This window comes from Monodon monoceros, unplaced genomic scaffold (assembly GCF_005190385.1).
Source record: "Monodon monoceros isolate NGI ecotype Baffin Bay Population unplaced genomic scaffold, NGI_Narwhal_1 Super_Scaffold_18, whole genome shotgun sequence".
NCBI classification, from domain to species: domain Eukaryota; kingdom Metazoa; phylum Chordata; class Mammalia; order Artiodactyla; family Monodontidae; genus Monodon; species Monodon monoceros.
Genome location: NW_021703774.1, coordinates 79,177,193 through 79,195,672, shown reverse-complemented (window position 1 = coordinate 79,195,672; position 18,480 = coordinate 79,177,193).

Sequence of the window (18,480 nt, the reverse complement as noted above, 5' to 3'; positions counted from 1 at the left end):
TCCTTCCCAAAAGCACAACGTATGCCCCAAATGCTCCCGTAATCATCCATAGACCGCTTTCAGATCACATGAGGAAGAATCCTTAAAGCTTAGGAGAGCTGATGGGAGTGGGGGGGGCTTTGAGTGAGGAAGCCTGGCGTAGCTCCACGCTCCGTACTCAAGCACAAACTCCTCATCCGCCCCATCTTCCTTCTGTGATTCTTTCCATCCTCACATGGGCCACACCCTCTCCTCTCAAGCAATCCAACGTTGGGATATCTTAGCTCAATATTACAGCGACCTAGCCCCAAACAGGTGACTCCAGCCTCCAAATTCCCTGTTAATTGAAAAATGAGTCCTTGTTTCTCTGCAATGCAATAACAAAGTAGGCAATATTTGTCCAGGGGACGAGAAACAAGAAAGGGGACTGGCAAGGACTAGCTCCTTCCCTCTAACTGCGCTCGCTCTTAGTCACCCACTGAGCTGTCTCAAAATAGACCCCACCGAAGGCTTGAGTAGCCTTCAGCAAGAAGGTAGCTTTTCCTCAGGAAGTGGGAGGCCTGTATATAAGCCTAGAGGGCTTAGTTAGTGACAGTGTATGGAATTGCAGGCTTTCACAGAGGCATCCTACAGTCCTTTGCGCAAAAGTCTCAAGAAATTAGCAGAGCCTTTCTGCACGTAACACTATGCCTGGGATTTCAGGGCTGCTCTCTTCAGTTGCAGGGCTTGGAGTCTCTCGAGGTTGCGAAGGAATATTCACGCGCATGAATCGGAAGGCTAGCTCTGCTTAGCTGGACCCAAACACCACCCTGTCACTGCCTCGGTCCAGGCACTGGCCTCAGTTTTTATGGAGTAGAGCTCTTCCTCTCTGGGTAACACGTCCCTCCCTGCAATTTCTTGGTGCCCTCTCCGAAAGCCAAATTTCGGGAACTGCGCCTCAGCCTCTCCCCTGGCACCCAGATTGCATCTTGGCACTCTTTTGCTTTCACACTCATTTTCCTCTGTTGGCTTAGTCCTTTCTGTTCTGTGCTCACCTGCCTCTTCTCCCAGGTCACCTGGCCAATTCTCTGCTTCCTGCGCTTGGCCATTCTTGTCACCTCCAGAAACACTTCCTCTTCCCTTAGGGTTTCCTGGGCAGGTGAGAGGAGAGCTCGTGTTTTCCTTGTTCCTCTCCAGCTAACCTTTCAGACGCCACTCCCAAAACGTCATTATCTGAGGAAAAAGCCAAACCAGTTAAAAAAAAAAAAAAGACGGCTGGTGGAGTAGGGAAAGAGACCACGAATTTGCTAGGAAGGGAGAGAGGGGCACCTCTCCACCTTCCTGTCCCACCCAAGCAAGGCTACATGGGGACTGGGCTGAGAACCTGATAAACTTTGGGAGGGTGGGAAACAGATGTTGAAGTATCTGAAATACCCCTAGCTTGAAATCCACACATTTATGTTCACACACATTTATTCACCTGGAAAGTGAGAGGTCATTATGGAATGCAGGCTTTCTTTTTGCCTGATTCCTGTTCCACTAAACCCCAGCCTAACACCCTTCCATTTTCTTTTTTCTTTCTCCCTACTTTTAACTCATACGACTTGGTTTATTTTTTTATTACCACCAAATAAACCACGAGAGTACTTTCTAGAACAAGACAGGTCTTAATCACATCTACTCAGATTCTCTTTATTATGTTCCCATCCATGCAAATAAACACAAATGTCCCCCTCAAACAACTAAGAACATATACAAACTGCATTGGGACCCATATGAGTGGCACACAGAGATAAGCATGAAGTGAGGTGTGTGTCCACAAATAGCCTGAAATGTTCATTTGGGGGAGCCCAAAGGTAGTATATTGGCTTTCACAGGTCCGTTCAGAACACTGGATGAGAGGGTTCCTGGATTGTACTCTCTGTCTGAGAGCAGGGGTGAGGTCTGAGCAGGAAAGGAAGGGAGCGGGTAGGAGGAGAAAGATCCAGTGGGTGTAAGAAATACCGCATGGTCAACCAAGAGACCCAGGGCTCTGCTGATTGATTGATATTCTTATTATGATGGTCCTGAGGTGTCTGTCTAGATTAGATTGTCTGTCTTAGGCTGTAAACCTCCGAAGGACTGGACTGGACCCACATGTAGTGCTGCCTGTGCTCCGTCAGGCACGAAGGGCTCATTGCTGGTAATGATGAGGGCTGGCAACGCTGTCATGGGTTTGTTGACTAGCTAAATGACCTGGCTCCCAGACCTGAGTGTCTTTTTCTTTTTCTTGCGGTACGCAGGCCCCTCGCTGTTGTGGCCTCTCCCGCTGCGGAGCACAGGCTCTGGATGCGCAGGCTCAGCGGCCATGGCTCACGGGCCCGGCCGCTCCGCGGCATGTGGGATCTTCCCGGACCGGGGCACGAACCCGTGTCCCCTGCATCGGCAAGCGGGCTCTCAACCACTGCGCCACCAGGGAAGCCCCTGAGTGTCTTTAAATGCCTGATGAACTGCAGAATACCGTAAAATACACTTTCTCTGGGCTTTACGGAAACGGAGCCCTTCACCTGGTTGAAAGAGTTTGGGTGCCGTCCTACTGAAAGGCAGATGTGCTTACGCGAGCTGCCAGCGGCCTTTCCAGCCTTGGAATTGCTGTGATGAGATTCCCAGAACTTGAAGATGCCATGAAATGACACTGTGTTTTCATTGATTGTTTCCATGTCTGCCTCCCTCAAGAGAAGAAAGGGCTTGAGCATTATTCACTTCTGCATTTCCAGAACTTAGAACCATGCTAGAACATCATGGGCGCTCCGGAAATACTGATATCAGGGAATGAGTGAGCTTGAGCCTAAAGAATGGAGTTCAATCCACCTCCACCCCCAGAATCCGCCCCTCCCCCAACCCCCTCAGGGGCATCTCAGGCAGGTGTCAAGTCTCTCATTAAAGCAAAAATGCAGAACCCCTGGTTCCCGCTAGCATTTCAGTTTACAACCTCTACGGTGAATACTATTATAATTCCAATTTGGGGGGTTCTAAAACTGAGGCCCAGAGATGTTGTAAATGTTATCGGGGTCACATTGCTAGCAAAAGGTAGCACCAACACTGGTCTTCCAGACCCCGAAGCCCTTGTTCTTAACCACTGAGTTAATCCTTACACTCTTATTACTAGCTGCACGCCCATTGCTTAATCAATTGAGCGCTCAGGTTGGAGTTTCCCTGTCTGTAAAATGGAAATAATGAAACCTACTTAAAATAATGGTAAGATTTAGATGATGTGTATGAAACAATAAGCAAAGATATGTAGCTATGCTTTCAAAGGATTTACCTTTAAAATTTGAAGGAAAGAGGCACATGGAGAGTTTTCTTATCTAAGCCAACTTAAGTAAGAAGTTATAGTCATATAAAACCTCCTCCTTGAACTAATTAAAGTAATGATCAATTCATCCATTTACCCTTTCACTCATTCAGCAAATACGTCTCAAGGGTCCTCCACATACCTTTTGGTACCAAAGGACAGGAAAGCCTAGTAGGAAAGTGGGCTTTGACTTAGAAGGCTTAGACTGACAGCCTCAGTCCTCCCTCTACCAGCTGAGTGAATTTGGGCAAGTCACTCAATTGCTTGGCCCTCAGTTTTGTCATCCGTAAAATGGGATGATAACACCTAACCCACACAGCTGGGAGGTTTAAATAAGATTCAGATACCAAAAGGACCAGGTCCAGTCTCTGATACAATGTACATACCTACAAAATCATAGCTACCATTTCCATCATTGGCCTACTGCCTTCCTTACTGCCTATACACGTACAGACTACACCCACCACCAGCTTTTGGGAAGCAGATGGATACTTGTGCCAAAGTATTCAGGTGGTAATCAGAATCACTTTGCTTGGTTATAAACCACATTCATAGTAACCCCACTTAGAGTCTGTGAAGGAAATCAGTAGGCTTTGTTAGCAGCAAACATCTTAGTTAATCCAATAAAAAAAAAAATCTTTTTTCCTATTTAAAAAACTTTTTGTAGTAGTATAATATACATAAAGAAAAGCACATATTATATAGCTTGCTGAATTTTCACAAGCAGAGCACACTCAAGTAATCAGAACCCAGATTAATAAACAGAACACTGTCAGTCCCCAGAAGACCCTTCAGGCTTGCTTCCAATAACTACACCCTTTTGCCCGTTTTTATAAATAGAACTTTAATAAGTAATCACTGGTGTCTGGCTTCTTTCACTGAACATTACGTTTGTGAGATTCATCCACATTTTTGTGTTTGGTTGTAGACGGTTCATTGTCGTTTTTGTGTAGCATTCCACTGTGTGACTATACGGCAATGTATTTATCCATTAAACGATTAATGGATATTTGGGTTGCCTCCAATTTATAGTTATTATCAATAGTGCAACTATGAGTGTTTTAGTATATGTCTTTTGGTGACTATATGTATGTGCTTCTGTTGGGCATATCCCTAAGGAGTGGGATTGCTGGGTCTTAAAGAATGCATATGTTTAGCTTTATTAAATACTGCCAAACAGATTTCCAAAGTGGTTTTTCAAAGACATATTAAAAATTGCATTGTCACTTCTAAAACTTCAAAGTCCTTTCTTGGAGTGACGTAATAGGCTCAGAGAAAAAGGCACGAAATGGATGTCTGTGGTTAAATGAATCATGGGGCAGAGAACCTTCCAGCATTTAAAGCAGTCACTTGAGCTTAGCATTCCGGGAACCTGCCTAGAACACAGAGCTTGGTTTCCCAGACTTTCTGCTTCAGATTAAATTCTCAAAGACTTTCCCCACAAGAGGTTCTAAGTCATCCTCACCTCTCTCTCCTGAGCTTCAGACCTGTGTCGACCACACAGGCAGATGAGTCTAGGCACCTTAGCATTCGTAGACTGCACCTGAAACTCAACACTCTTACCCACTCCTTGCTAAAACTCAGCCCTTGCTCCCCCTCACTCCCCCCATCCCCTATAACCAATCAGACTCAAGTCCTGTCGATTCTGCTTCCACTTTCCCCTGATCCCTTCCACTGTCACCTCCCACGTGGATGCCTACAACCCCCAACACGTCTCCTTGCCTCCACGAAGCCTTTCCTTGAACTTGTCTTCGCCCATATCCTTAGACATCTTTCTAAACTATGAATCTGATCATTTCATCCCTCTATTTAAACCCTTTGGAAACCTTTGCAATACCCTCAGATTCAAATCAATCAAAACTCCTTAACGTGTTCAACGAGATCATTTGAGACCTGGCTCCTGCTTAACTCTCCAGCTTCCAATGCCTCTCCTTTGCCAGAGGCAAGGGGATCCAGAAATTCTTCAGTGATCCAGCCTTGCCAAACATCTTTCTGTTTGCTGAATAAATTATGCTCTCTCTTGCCTTTATTTGGCTTTTAAAAAGCATATGTAATAGCACTATTGAGATATAACTCATATATTATACAATTCACCCATTTAAAGTGTACAATTCAGTAGTTTGTAGTTATCATCATAGGATTGTAACAGCATTCACCATAATCAATTTTAGAACATTCTCATCACTCCAGAAAAAACCCCAGTATCCATTAGCAATCAGTCCCCATTTCTTCTCAACCCCCTTCGCCTTAGACAGCTAGTGATCTACTTTCTGCCGCTATAGATTTGCCTACCCTGGACATTTTATACAAATGGAACCATCCAATTTATTGCCTTTTTTGACTGCCTTTTTGCACTTAGCTTAGCATTTTCAAGGTTTATCCATGTTGTAACATCTACCAGGACTTCATTCCTTTTTATTACTGAATGATATACCATTGTGTCAATATGCCATGCTTTATTCATCCATTCACATCAGTTGCTCAACATTTGGATTGTTTCCAGGTTCTTAGCTATGATGAATAAAGCTGCTGTGAACATTCATGTACAAATTTTTGTGTGGACACATGTTTCCATTTCTCTTGGGTATATATCTAAGAGTGGAATTGCTAGGTCACATGGTAATTATGTTTAACCTAATTGCCAGACTGTTTTCCAAAGCTATAGCACCATTTTGTATTCCCCTCAGCAGTATATGAGTTTCAATTTCTCCATATCCTCGAAAACACTTGTCAATATCTATCTTTTTCATTATAGCCGATCTAGTGAGTCTGAAGCAGTATATCATTGTGATTTTGCTTTTCATTTCCCTGATGACTAATGACACTAAAGCATCTTTTCATGCGATTTGTTGACCATTTATGTATCTTCTTCGGAGAAATGTCTATTCAGATCCTTTGGCATTTTTAATTGAGTTATTTGTCTTTTATTATTGACTTGTAAGTGGTTTTTTTTTAATGTATTCTAGATACAAATATTTATCTAAACATAGAAAAATTGGGGGAACAAATACACTGGCTCTTAATTCAGTGCCAAGGTGAGTCCCAACATAGTGGACACAGTCTTAGAAGAGAGAGCTGTGAGGCCAGGAGTAGTCAGGGACATCTTAATGGAAAGATGCACCTTGAATGATGGGTAGGCTGTAAACAGGCAAGGAGATGCACTGCTGAACCTTTTATCATTGAATAATAAGATAAACCTTATCATTCATTCTCCAGTATTTATTGAGGACCTACTCTATGCTAAGCACTCTTCTAGGAAGCAATGATAAATAAGACAGTTCTTCCCCCTCAAGGTGTTTACAGTCCAGTGGGCAAGAAAAACACATAAACAAATATCAGTGTTTGCAATTCAAAGTACTCAGTGCAATTACAAGTATTATGGAAGCACAGTGAAGGAAGTTAGTCCTTTCTTTTAAATTGAAGTATAGTTGATTTTCAATATTATGTTAATTTCAGGTGTACAGCATAGTGATTCAATATTTTTATAGATTACACTCCATTTAAAGTTATTACGAAATATTGGCTATATTCCCTATACTGTACAATATGTTTTTGTAGCTTATTTATTTTATATACAGTGGTCTTGATCACCTTAGATTTTCAGATGACTTGTTAAATCAGGGAGTCTTAATCTGGAGTCTTTGGATAGAATTCAAGGGATTGTTAATTTGGAAGATAAAAAAATACATCTTTATTTTTAATACCTGAAATTGAAATTTAACATTATCTTCATTTATGTGTGTAAGGAACAAACCAGAGTAGTATTTGCAGCAACTATGACTTTGTCATAATAAAAACCACAGGTATTTATATTTTTTATTACGTTTGTTGTAGGTCTTGGGGTGTTATTTATGCTCATCACTACATCAAAATCATGATAGTTATTAGACCTACCACTAGATCTTGTTACTTAATGTGCTGATAAATAAGCAATATATTATTATTGCCAAATTGGGTTTACTAAATTTTTGATTATTATATTTTAATATAGTTGGTTTCCTTCGTAATCCTATATATCATATTTTAGGTATTTATAAATTGAGAAGGGGTTCATGAGCTTAATCAACTGCCAAAGTGTAGATGGGACAAAAACGTTAAGAAGCCCTTTATTAAATCAATCTTAATTGAGGCTGGAGATTCTACCGAGCCTAGAAGACCAACAGACAAATAAGCAGATAGCTTCAATGTCATGGTAAATATATAACAGAGGATACAAGTACAAAGAACAATGAAAAGAAGGACTAATTCAGAGAGGGCTACAGGTGATATTTGAGCTGACCCTTGAAAGATGAATAAAGTTGAAGAGACCTTTGTTCATCTGGTCCAACCCTGCGTCCAGTCCCCGAGTTACCTCTACAGCATTCCATCACATGGAATCCGACCCCTGCTTGGAGGCATGCATCCAGACGTTGGCTGGAGCGGGAGGTAGAGGAATGAGGAGGAGAGAAATGAGACAGATGGAGTCATCACTAGGCAAAGGGCAGGCCTGTGTTTATGCAGCCGAAGGAAGACAAGGTGGAAGGGAAAGAGAAATAAGACCCCAGGGCCTGTGGGCTGGGGTCACACAGAATGAAAGAAAGACCCTTGACTTGGGGGATCAGTCAAACCTGGATTCCACACTCCAATATAATCTGTGTTACCTTAGACTACTGTGAGCCTGTTTTGTCACATGTAAATATGAATTAAAACCCATATTTCAGGGCTGTGAGGAATCAAGTGATAGAGCATGTGGAAAATTACCCGGCATCGAGTAGGCAGTTGATAACTGTCAGAGCCTCTTCCTTTCAGTTTGCCCAAAGCCAGCCTTGCTAACCTCTTCCCTTGGGTAAGAAGTTGACCTTGATTACTCATTGTCTGGGCCCAGTAATAATGACTAGATTTATTAACTTCTTATTATGTGCTTGACCTTGTGCTAACATTGTCTCTTTTCCTCCTTGCAACAACTTATGAAGCTGGAAATCTCTATTTTACAGATGAGGAAACCGAGGCTCAGAGACATTAAGCAGTATCATTTGCCCAAGGTCTCACGGCAAGAAGTGGTAAAACTGGAACTTAAAGCCAGATAGGGCTGACTAGGAAGCAGCTGGAGATGACTCTGTTAGGTAAACTTTTAATTCATGCCTATCAACATTTGACCAAAGCTCAAGAATGCTGTGCTTTAATAAATGATGTTTATAAACACCAAAATAAACAAAAGCAAAACAGTAGGTCAGACAAGTGAAAATCCTTAAAAGAAAGATCCTCTAAATAAACACTTAAGAATAATGACCGCAATCTCTTGGGCACTGGAGAATATCATCATTGTTCCCAGACAGCCGAAGGCGACAACTATAATAAGACTTGAGATTCTGCACTTCTTTCGGGTTGTGATTAAAGTCGCCTGGGATGGTGGCAATATCTCGCCTCACAATCTGTGCACCCTGACATTAAGTATGGAGATCCCAATCACAAAGACTAATATTTGTGTAGTGCTTACAGTTTAGTAAACTTTCTCATTTACAGGGTATCTGCTGACACAACCCTGGGAGATGTATAGGGTCAGGGTCATTTGTGTTCTCATAATAGGAACGTGAGGCTCAGAGAAGCAAGGTGACTTGCCCAAGGTCAACAAGCCAGTAAAAGACAGAATCATGATTTAAACTCCATCTTCTGACCCCTTTCCTAGGGCTATCTCCACCTCCACTGGCATTTCCATCCATAGTCCAAATTAGAAAGGAGGTGGAGGCTCAAACTTCTAGACTCTTGGGATTTGTGTAAATTTTGGCAAAAAGGCTGGTCAATGGATTGGAAGGAAATGGAAGATAGTATTCATGATAAAAGCAAAAATCTAGCATTTCTTGAAATAACTGCTTTATTGAGGTATAAGTCATATACCATAAAATTCACCCTTTTAAAATGTACAATTCAGTGGTTTGTAGTATATTCACAAAGTTTTGCAACCATCACCACTAATTCCAGAACATTTTCATCACCATTGAAAGAGACTTCATGGCCATTGCAGTCACTGCCCATTCCAGGTCCTTTCACCCCCTGGAAACTACTTATCTATTCTGTTTCTGTGAATGTACACTATTGTATATTTCTTATAGCTACAGTCATTCAGTATGTGGCCTTTTGTGTCTGGCTTTTTCCACTTACACCATAATGTCTTCAAGTTTCATTCACATTGTAATATGTATCAGTACTTCATTCTTTGCATGGCCAAATAATATTCCATTGTATGGATATACTGCATTTTATTTATGCATATATCAGTTAACAGACATTTGAGCTGTTTCTACCTTTTGGCTATTTTGAATAATGCTGCTATGAACATTTGGGAGTAAGCTTTGTATGGACATACATTTTCACTTCCCTTGGTATATACCTAGATGTGGAATTGCTGGGTTATATGGTAACTGTATATTTAGCTTTGTAAGGAATTTCCAGAATAGGGCAGTTCTTTATTTATTTCTTTATTATTTACTCTACTATTCTATTTATACTATGTCCAAAGTGGCTGAACTATTTTACATTCCTACCAGCAGTATATGAAGGGTTCCACTTTCTCCACATCCTCCCAACTTGTGTTATTATCAGTTGTTTATTATTATTATTATTACCCTCCTAGTGGGTGTGAAGTGGTATCTCGTTGTGGTTTTGATTTGCATTTGCCTGATGGCTAATGATCTTGAGCATCTTTTCATGTGCTTATTGGCCGTTTGTATACCTTCTTTGGAGAAATGTCGATTCACGTTCTTTACCCACTTAATTGGGTTGTCTTTTTATTGTTGGATCATATATTCTAGATATAAATCCCTTATCAAATATATGATTCGCAAATATTTTCACTCATTCAGTGGATCATCTTTTCACTTTCTTGATAGCATCCTTTTAAGCACCAAAGTTTTTTAATTTTTATAAAGTCCAATTTATCTGTTTTTTCTTTTGTTGCTTGTACTTTTAATTTCATGTCTAAAAAATATTGCCTAATCCAAGATCACAAAGATTACACATATGTTTTCTTTTAAGAGTTGTATACTTTTAGCTCTTACATTTAAGTTCATGATCCATTTTGAGTTAATTATTATATATGGTGTGAGGTCAGTATCCAACTTCATTCCTTTGCATGTAGATATCCAGCTGTGCTAGCACCATTAGTTGAAGGCTGTTCTTTCCCCATAGAATTGGCTTGGCAACCACGTCAAAAATCAACTGACCATAAATGTGAGGGATTATTTATGGACTCTCAGTTCTATTCCACTGATCTCTATGACCATCCTTATTCTAGTACTGCACTACCTTGATTACTGTAGCTTTATAGTAAGTTTTAAAATTGGGATGTGCGAGTCCTCCAGCTTTATTCTTCTTTTTCAAGATCACTTTGGCTATTTTGGGTCCCTTGCATTTCCATAGGAAGTTTAGGATCAACTTGTCCATATCTGCAAAGAAAAAACAAAAGGAACTAGGATTCTGTGTGGGGTTGCTCTGAATCTATAGATCCATTTTGGAAGTATTGCCATCCTAACAATATTGTCTTCCAATCCATGAACCTTGAATGCCTTTCCACTTATTTAGGTCTTCTCTAATTTCTTTCAATGATTTTTATAGTTTTCAGTGTACAAGTCTTACATTACTTTTGTTAAATTTAGTCCTAAGTGTTTTATTCTTTCTGATGCTATTGTAATGGGATTGCTCTCTGTGATATTGTGATCTATAATATGAAATACAAATTTGGTCTTCATCCTCATTCCTGGTACATAGCTCCCCAAACCCTTGTAATTTCCTAAGTAGTTAGAACAATAGGGACATCTTTTGTTACAATAATTGGGTTTTGTCCTCAGTTCCTGATGTGGCTTCAGAGAGATAAGGGTAAAATGGGTATCTTGTTATTCATAACAAGCCCCTTTCAACCACTTATGTTAATGAGGGGACTCTTGGAAAGCCCCTTAGATGGGGCTGGTTGTCAGGAGAACCAACCATGATTAGAAGGCTGCAACTTTCAGTCCTACCCAGTACCCTCTAGGGGGAAAGAGGGACTGGGGGTTGAATCAGTCATCAATGGCCAATGATTTAAATCAACCATGCCTATGTAGTTAAGCCTCCACAAAATCCCCAAAAGATGTGGTTAGAGAGATTCCAAGTTGGTGAACACGCAAAGCTACTGGGAGAGTGGAGAGCTCAGAAAAGGCATGAAAGCTCCACACTCTTTCCCACATCTCTTCCAACTGGCTGTTCGTAAGTTGTATTCTTCTATAATAAGCAGGAAATCTAGTAAGTAAAATGTTTTCCTGGGTTCTGTGAGCCACTCTGGCAAATTAATCTAAACCAAGGAGGAGGTTGTGAAAACCTGTGATCTACAGCCAGTTGGTCAGAAGCACAGGTAACAACCTGGACATGCAATTGGCGTCTGAAGTGGGGGAGGGGAGCAGTATCGTAGGACTGAACACTTAACCTGTGGGATCTGACACTATCTCCAGGTAGATGGCGTCAGAATTGACTTAAATTGTAGGACACCCAGCTAGTGTCACAGGATTGTTTGGTGTGGGCAAGCCCCTCACACACATTTGGTGACCGTGAGTCAGGAGTAGTGTGGTGATAGTAGTGTGGTGAGAGTAAAGGAGACACAAAGAAGGAGTGTGTTTTTTCTTTATACTTTCCAAATTTGATTTTTGAGCTGTTCAGTGCTAATGTGTAGAAATACAATTGATTTTGTATCTCATATCCTGCAACTTTGTTGAACTCATTTATTAGTTCTAATGATTTTTATTAGATTGGATTCTTTAGAATGCTTTATGTACAAGATCATGTCATCTGCAAAAAAAAAAAGGTATTTTTACTTCTTCCTTTTCTATCTGAATCCCTTCTATTTCTTTTTCTTGCTTAATTTCTCTGGCTAGAACCTCCACTACAATGTTGAATAGAAGTGGCAGTAGCACTTGCCTTGTTCCTGATCTTAGGGGAAAGATTTCAGTATTTCACCGTTAAGTATGGTGTTTGCTGTGGGTTTTTCATCAAAGGCCTTCAGTAGATTGAAGACATTCCCTTCTATTCCTAGTTTGTTGAGTATTTTTATCATGAAAGCACATTAGATTTTGTCAAATGTTTCTTTTGCATCTGTTGAGGTAGTTATGTAGCTTTTGTCCTTCATTCTATGGAATGGTGTTTTATACTAATTGATTTTCATGTTAAGCCACTTTTGTATTCTTGGGATAAATCCTACTTGATCATGTATATGATACTTTTTATGTTGCTGGCTCAGTTTGGTAGTACTTTGTTGAGGACTTTTCCATCTATATTTTAGAGATATTGGCCTATAGCTTTCTTTTCCTGCAATGTCTGTCTGGTTTTGATATCAGTGTAGTAACAGCTTCATTGAATGAATGACGAAGTATTCCCTCCTTTTCTATTTTTTGGGGGGAGAGTTTGTGAATCATTTGTGTTAATTCTTCCTTAAAGATTTGTTAGAATTCACCAATGAAGTCACCTAGGCCTCAGCTTTTCTGTGTGTGGGAAGTTTTTTTAATTAATAATTTAATATCTTTACATATTATAGATCTATTTAGATCATCTATTCTTGGTTTAAGTAATTTGTAACTTTCTAGGAAGTTGTTCATTTTGTCTGTGTTATCTAATTTGTTGGCATAAAATTGTTCATAGTATTCCTTTATCATCCTTTGTATTTCTGTAAGATTGGTAGTAATGCCTACTATTTTATTCCTGATTTTAGTAATTTGAGTATGTTTTTCTTGGTCAGTCTAGCGAAACGTCTCTTAGTTTTGTTGGTCTTCAAAGAACCAATCTTTCATTTCCTTGATTTTCTCTAACCCTTTTTTAATTCTATTTTTCATTAATTTCCACCATAGTCTTTATTATTATAAAATGTACCTGTTTGTCTCAGTAACAATTTTTGTCTTAAAGTCTATTTGCCTGGTATTAGTAAAACCATTCCAGCTCTCTTTTGGGTACTGTTGGCGTGTTATATCTTTTTCCATCCTTTCACTTTCAACCTATTTGTGTCTTTGAATGTAAAATATGTCTTTTGTAGATAGCATATAGTTGGATTGAGGTTTTCCATCCATTTTTCCAACCTCTGCTTTTTTATTGAAGTTTTAGTCCATTTACATTTAAGTAATTACTGATAAGATTTCATTTGTCCTTTTGCTATTTTTTTTTTCAGTATGCCTTATGGATTTTTTGTTCCTCTGTGCCTTCATTACTGCCTTCTGTGCTAAATAGACATTTTCTAGCATAAAACTTTCCCTTGCTCTCTCTCTCTCTCTCTTTCTCTCTCTCTGAGAAGAAGACAGAGAGACAGGGGAGAGGGAGAAGGGTTGAGAGAGAGAGAGAGAGAAATAAATAGATATATAAACACATTTACATACATATATATGTGTGTGTATATTTTAATTTATTTATTTTTTCTTCGTGGTTGGCCTGAGGATAACAAGATCTTAACTTAAAACAACATAATTTGGATTAACACCCTGCATTTTTACAGCACATTCTCACTTACATTTTTAAATTTAATTCTCGGGAAGGAAAAAGTAAAAACTATGGGCTGGAAACTCTTTCTCTATCATGGCCTAAGTACCTGTTGGGAGCAATGTTACTCATACATAATGCTTCTCTGGGGGCAAATTATAGCCACATGAGAAAGATCCCTCTGATTCCAGAGTATAGCTTTTCAGGGTGATCATAACACCTTTACATGGACTTTCTAACTTCCAAAATGCATTCACATACATCAGTGATTCTCAAAGTATGGTCTAAGGATCCCTGAGTTTTCCTGAAACACTTTCAGGTGTCCTCAAAGACAAACCTATTTTTGTAATAATGCCAAGATGTTATTTGCCCTTTTTAGCTCTCATCGTTTCACAAGAGTACGGTAGAATTTTCTAGAGGTTACATGGCATGTGATATCATAACAGATTGAATACAGAAGCAGATACAAGAATTTACTGTCTCCATTAAGTCAGGCATTAAAGATATTTGCAAAACTGTAAAGCCATGCTATCCTTCTCTCTAAGTTGTTTTTGAGAATATAGTGATATCTCATAAAATATGTCCTTTATGTTAACATATCATGGTTTATTATTATTAATTTTAAATGAGTTTTTTTAAATTTCCCAGTTTTAATTTATAATGTGGTAAATATTAATAGATATAACACATTTAAACAAAAGCTTGTTTGGGCTCTTGATAAATTTTAAGAGTATAAAGGGGTCCTGAAACCAAAAGTTTTTGAGAGCTGCTGACTCATTATCTCACTTAACCATCCCAACATGTGAAAAGTAAGACAGGTTCAGTCACTTACCACTATGGCTCCTTGTATGAGAAAACAGAGACTATGGACCTAGGACTGTACCTGGAAGGACTGGCTTTGATGGGAAGGCAGTCGATGATTCTAAGGCCAGAACCAAACCAGTTAACTGGAATGATTGGACTGACACTAGTGGGAGCTCTAAGCTCTTGATGGCCGTTGACGTGGTTGACCTCTCCCAGGCTTGAATACTCTCTCCACGTTGGCTTCCATGACACCATGTTCCTAGTTTTGCAAATGGCTCCTCTGCTTCAACCTGCCCCTTAACTATTGCTATTACCCAACATTCTATCCTCCACCCCCTTCTCATCTCTCTCTCTAGTCTCCCTGGAAGAGCTCACCCACCATTACATAAGATGATTCCCAAATGTGTCTCTCTAGCTTATATCTGCCTCTTGAATTTCAAAGCTAAGTACTGGATGTGTCTACCTGGATATCCCTCAGATGTTTCAAACTCACATGCTCAAAATTCTCTAATCACTAGGTGTTCAATACATTGTGCTAGGCACAGGTATTGTGACAGTGAATAGGACATAGTCCCTGTTCTTAAGGAAACAGCAGTCTAGTAGAGTTGATCAGTTTGTCCAAAACCAACTTCTGTATTTTTGGGTCTGGTTATTATTATCAACACTGGCCCAGTTACCCAAGACTCCTCCTTCTTCCCCATCCCCTCCATCCAGTGAGTCACCAGGGTTTATGCATTCTATTTCTGTAATGTCTTTCCAGCCTTCACTTCTCTCCATCAGTACTGCAACTCCCTAGGATGAAGCATTCCTCATCTCTCTTATGAACTATTTCAATAATCTCCTAGCCACTCTCTTGGCCTCCCATCTCATCCCCATCAAATTCACACTGTACACTGCTGCCTGAGTGATCATTTCATAACCTCAAATCTGCTCTCCTTGCTACCATGCTAAAACTCTTCAGTGACTCCCTCTTCCCTGTAAAATAAATCTGAACTCATTAGCCTGACTCGTAAAACTCTTCAATGACTCCCTCTTCCCTGTAAAATAAAATCTGAACTCATTAGCCTGACTCGTAAGTTTCTCCAGGTACTGACCTTTGCTTCATTTCCTATCACTCCTCTGAATGTATCCAAGACATTTCAAATGGTGTTTCTGGTAGCAAAAATACTCTCCCTAATCACCTGGTCATCCTTCGTGACCCTTCTCAAGTATCTTCTCCTCTGTTAAAATTTTTATGACCTTCCTAAGAAGTCTTGGTCTACCACTATCTCTTGCATGGGTCTCTCTTCATTATAGTACTTATCACACTGTCTTACAATTTTTATTTCCACAGCTATCTCCCGCTCTGGACAGAACACCTTGATGGCAGGCGCTGTGTCTTATTCACCTTGGTGCCACCTGTCCTGGCCTAGTGCCTGGCAGAGAGTGGGTATTAAATAAATATTTATTGACTTAATAAATATTTGAAGGTCTGTAAAATATGGATCACATCAAAACTTCTTCCCATTTTCTAAGTTTAAAATTCCCTTCCCATTTTCCACACAATCACCCAAGCCCAAAACATGGGTGTCTCTATTAATAGATACCACTCTTCCTTATTCCCTATAGCCAGAATCACCAAGTCCAACTTACTCTGTTTCTGTAATCTCTCCCCAGTATGTCAGTTGCCCTCCGTTACCACATTTAGAGAAGTCCTCTATCCCTTATGAACACTGTACCCATATTTTCAACCTCAAAAATTGGGGCATGGAATTTTCATGACACCTCCAGATATGAGGTATTCTGAGAAACAGATGTAAATTCTAAACAGTTAGCATTCTTTAAATGTTTCAGTGATTTCCAGGGACAGCAGTAGAGAATATTTGAAATCACAATGCTATAAAGAATTCAGGTTGGGTGGTCATTTAGCCTTGATTGCAGGTTCTTAGGCTTCTGTTTTAAGAGTCTCAGACCTTAAGCTATTGAACATCTGGGTGACAAAGGACAAATGCACAGGCAAGGATAACTAAAAATACAATACTGTAAGTACCAAATAAGTGAAGAAGTAATTGAGAAGAGAAATACAGAGGAGATATGACCTGAGCTGGGCTTTAAGGTCATTGTTACAGAGGTGTGCCAGCTCACACCTAAATGTGCCCGTGTGGAAACACCCCAACTCCAGTCCCCACTGATGGAACTGGACCCTTGTCTACCAGCCAAGGTTGACCGACCTGACTGGAGAAAGCTGATGCAAGGGCAGTTCTTCCTTGAGCAAGCTGAGATCTATGGCTTGGACCAGCATAAAAAGATAAGCTATGTCAGTTAGATTCCCTTCTGGAATCTGAAATTGGGAAACCAAAATGGGAGATCTGGCAACACAGGCAGTTGCTAAAAGACTTGCCTCGGGCGTTAGCTTCAGGTAAAGATGGGGCTGGAAAGTTCAGGGCAAGTCAGAGCCGCGTGTAAGCCAAAATTATGAGGAAATAGAAACAAAGAGCAGACAGAACCAGCTGTCAGTAAAGGAGCCAGCACTCAAGGTAAGTGGCAACAGCAAAGGAAAAGGGAGACTTTGCCCTGGGACAAGAGAGGTGAACCGGCTAGGCCCCGAAGCCACCTTGGAACTTAAAGTCTTGTCATCTGCAGTCCAAATCTATGTTGTAGCCTTACAGCCACTTCTTAACCTTCTTTTCCTGGTGATTCTTTTGAATGCAGTTCCTTGCAACCTGGGAGCTAAACTGAAATAGATTCAACCAAGCACAGTGGAGGGGAAGAGAATTCCAGGAGCCCAGGTCAGTATGGATGGTGCACAAAGATTGAATGTCTCACAGACTACTCAGGGAAGGGTGGAAAGGGATTTTAATTTCTTAGGTGGGAGATGAAAGTGACTAGAACATCTTCAATTTTAAATAAGCAAAATTGGTATCTGACAAATGAATGAATGCATGAATGTAGGTTAAGGCCAGAAAGTACACAACTTGGAACAACAGGTTCAGGACTTTAGACTTGATACCATCAGCATTAGGAAACCTCAGCAGTTTGGAAGAGGAAAAAGATACCATTGGTATGGTGTTTGAAAAATCTTGAAGGTCTTGGGAGACATTCCATTTGCCAACGTTGAAGCATGCTTGTCCCAGTTCCACCATGATGGCTTGAACATGTATGGGTAACGTTTGGCTGAGAGCAGAACAGGAAAGCAGCACTACTGATTAGGATGGCCTGAGGGAGGCTTCCACTCAGACAGCCTAGAAGCTAGGAAAGAGAGCCGAAGACCTCGGGCCTGGCACACAGCTGTGCAAAACGCTGCACCTCTTTCTAACTGACTGGCAATAGCTATAAGATCAGTGAATGTCACCTCCATGTGCAAACCTATGCATGCTCAATTCTAAATGGGCCCATTATGACAAGGACTGCCAGGCCCCCGTGGACTTCCATGTAGAACCCAGATGTCAGCTGTCTCCTCATCCTCTCAACCAGCCGCTTTAAGCAGCTGTCTGTTTCATATCACGTCAACATGAACTCAGATCTCAGCAACTCTTTAAGTGCACCAGCCCCTCCCCAAATCTATTCACATCACATTAATGAACAGTGGAGAATCTCCTGACAGTTTCGTGAGGGAATATATATTGTACATCCCATAGCAAACAATTAAAAAGAAGAAACAAACAACCAGACATTATGTTCTGAAAAGCCCTCCTCTGCTGGACAACCACCGGGGGTCTCTTTTTCAGCCCATCCCCCTGGTCTAATCTCCTGGATCCTCTTTCTCCTTCCCAGATTCCTCCTGCTCTGTTATGCAAGGTCATTCTGTCCTGCCCTAGCTGCCATTCCCAAATTTGCATACCCAAGTCCAAAACACAGCTCAGATAAATAACCTGTGCTCCATACAGTCACAGGACACACACACACACACACACACACACACACACACACACACACACACA